This window comes from Dipteris shenzhenensis, chromosome 31 (genome assembly GCF_047967505.1).
Source record: "Dipteris shenzhenensis isolate YYH24624 ecotype China chromosome 31, Dip_SZ_1.0, whole genome shotgun sequence".
In the NCBI taxonomy this organism is placed as follows: Eukaryota; Viridiplantae; Streptophyta; class Polypodiopsida; order Gleicheniales; family Dipteridaceae; genus Dipteris; species Dipteris shenzhenensis.
The window spans coordinates 11693223-11696724 of NC_141626.1; positions in this window are offsets into that span (position 1 = coordinate 11693223).

Sequence of the window (3502 nt, forward strand, 5' to 3'; positions counted from 1 at the left end):
AGCCAAGCCAATGGCTTCAAGTACAAAAAAGAGTAGCTAGCACTACTTCTATGACTAATCTAAGTTCTCCATGTCCTCGCTCCCTTCTTTGCTCCCTTTTTCGCTCCCTTCTTCCTCATCTTCTTCCTCCTGATCAGTCGTAGGGCCCTGTAAACGAGGGACAACATGTATCAATGTATGAAAAATCAAATCTTTATTTACAATATTGACATTATTTAATTACTTTTAAAATATATACCTGGGGGGACGCTCCAGTAGCTTGGATATACTGCTTCTCAGTAATCAACCCGTCATCATAGAAGTGCCTCCATGTATCTCCTGTGCGATGGTGGCAGTGGTAGGTTGTCTCAACAGGAGTAGGGTACCTGCCCACGATATCAAGCTGCAAGATGACACAATTTACGGAGGGGTTAGCACAAAGAAACAACCTCCTAATAAACTACATAAACAATATAATTTGAGATCGATACTTACAAATTGGGCCTCCCATGATTCAACACCTCCTGCTCCAAAATGCACGCTTTCATATTGTTCCATTTAGATCCTTCGTGCCTCCACGTGCTGCAGACTGGGGTCTGTTGCCTTCGCTGCCTTTATTGCTTTCTTTCACTCATGCTTATGAGCGATGTGGGACTGGCCCCTTGGTGGTTGACCTCCCTCCTGGCAATCTCGGCTAGTGCCTGTCTCTTAAGCAAAGATCTTTTATTGCCAAGTATCGTAATAATCTTTGACTTGTTGGCCCATTTTTCTATGAACTGAACATTGGGGGGATCGGGATACCTAGAGCGAACAACAATGAGGGTCTCATCAGCTAACTTTTTTGGATGGTCTTTGTAGTGAATAAAGCAATCTCTGTAGTTGTTAGCAATTACAGAGCGCATGAAGACCATGATGTCTTTCCCCCGTGCATCCATCAAGATGCCTCCTGTCTGAGTGATGTCATAGAAGATCGTACCATCACCCTCTAGCATGTCTGCATTATCTGAATCATCCCCGTCCCCACCACTACCCCCCCAAAGCAGTGTGCCATGCATCCCCCACCGCTCTCCCTACTACTATGCCTGTTGCCCTGTCGTGTCGAGCTAGTACGCTGGCCACTCGTAGCTGGAGAAGCGACTCTCGACTACACGGGAGTATGCTGGTCACTTGTAGTTGGAGAAGTGACTCTGGACGGCACGAGAACTTCATTGGGATAATCTCACTGATAGACGCGCTATTGGACGCACTGATAGATGCGCTATTAGACGCGCCTGTATTTTTACTATTCTAGCAACGCCTATAGACACGCCCGCTATTTTGCACGTCTATCAAGCGCGTGTATAGTTGCTTTGTCTTGTTGTGACTAAATGGCATAGAGCATATGTTTGAAACCTAGATCCATCTACAAGCCATCACCAATCAACATAAACACTTTCTTGCACCTAATAAGAAAAATACTTTTAAAAATACATCATGGAAACAAATACAAAATATTGCTTTCACATTTTGAATTGACATGTCTAGAACCTCAATAAAGTTAAAGACAATTCAAAGGATGATGAAAAACTACAATTACCACTTGCATATCGATGAGTCCACAACAATTTAGGGCAGCCATCTTGATCACATCTCGGGCAACATACCACTTACATATGCGCCTAGAGAACAAAAGGTCACTCTATCACTTACATATGCGCCTAACTTCAACTTGTACAATCGTCCAAAATCCCTCCATCAAACATGGACTTATCTTCGCTACAATTAAACCCTGTCTTTATTGAGGAACAAAGTGGTTTGAAGCGTTTCCCAATGAGTGTGAAACGTTTCATAGCTATTAGACTATCTATTGTCTTCTCGTCCTTATTCCATGCGAGACAAGTATCTGCAGTAGATTGTTTGCATGATTCGATTCCTCCTAGCTCAACTAATTCAACTGTGTAGGTTTGCAGTAGATTGGTTTCATTATTCGAGTTCTCCCAGGTCAACTTCAAATTTGCAGGTTTGTTGGTTTGGAGCCACTCTCAGCAGGTGTGAATGCGAAGAGACATTAGAAACCACGTTGGAGTGCAGTTGGATTGACAAGGGAAAGTTATGCTCAGTAGTGCTGCATGCGCTGCAAAGGATTATCGCAGAATATAATGCCAGCGCCATATACGAAAGGAGCTTTATCGTGCAAATCAGACGGTATCACGGTTTTATAATATGATGGACGCTAATGACAGTGATACGATGATGTTTGAGTTGCTTTGTGAGCTTGTGGAGTACTATAAGGAACATTACATTATATGGTGAGATATATTGTTGACGAGTTGGATAACTTAAATTTGTAATTTGGCGGCTAAGCGAACAACGAGATCCTCGTCACGTTAATCGCAGCATCCATTATCCAAAATGCTGGTGCGCACTTTTTGCAGAACAGTAGTGGGAGACAGACGATGATCCAAAATGCTGGGATCCGGACACTGAAACATCATCACTCGTTCTAGCATCTACTGCTGCTCGTTCCTCAGTTATATGATTCTGTTCGTGCCAGGCACGCAATCTAAAAGAACAAGAGGGATCAAAAGCGAGCATGCATCACTGATTCAGTGCCAAGAAAGTAATTACTTGAGAATCTGGATCCAACATGCATCGCTATTCTATAGTAAGCCTTCACTGACCTAGATTCCACGAGGGAGAGATCGAAGCGAACACTAGAGATTCGCGAGGGGATATCTACCTTGAAAGCAAAGATGGATATGAGTTCACGTTCGTGCTTCGTATGCTGTAGCTGAACTGCGTACTAGTCGAGCGTCATGTACATGCTGCAGCTGAAACAGCCGAAAACTATTAATTAGCAACTCACGCCATTGTTGATGTATTATTGCAGACGATCATTCCGTTCTTTTTGGTGCATTTTTGCAGCCTCTTCGCAAAAGCAAAAGCATCATGCTAATCTAACCTTTCCTTCCACCGCCTATATGCAGCTGCAGTGTTCCTTCCTCCTCTTGCCCCTTGCTCCTCACCTCCACTCTGCCGTAAACTGAAACTTTTTACTCCACTCACACTTGAATGAAGGTTGGAGGTTGTTATCTTTCTGAGCGCTTGCTGTTGGGCAACAAGGAGTGTTTCCACGCCCCTCTGTATTGAGGTTGCCGCAAAGAGGAGCTGCTTCTCCGAGCTCGTGTATTTGGAGACACTCAATCTTATCGTGCATTACGTTAGTTTTTCTCCTTGTTTTCAATTCCTTCGTATGCAGCATTTTTCGACCCTCCCGTTGATCTTATTCTGGGTCTAGAATATCACTTCCCTGCAAGAAACCTTTCAATGCTTGCCATCTTCAAGGAAACGTATCCACACGCTAAATTGTAGTTGGCCACTCCATTCAGGTCGCTCTTTATACTTCGATATCACGTATATGTAGACAAGTTAGTTTGAACAAGCCATCCCGATCATGAGTACAACGTACCTCAAGAACTCTTTGCCAAGGCTGGATAGAGCAAACTGATCTTTTGCAACTTCTTCTCAACAGAACGTCGCACAG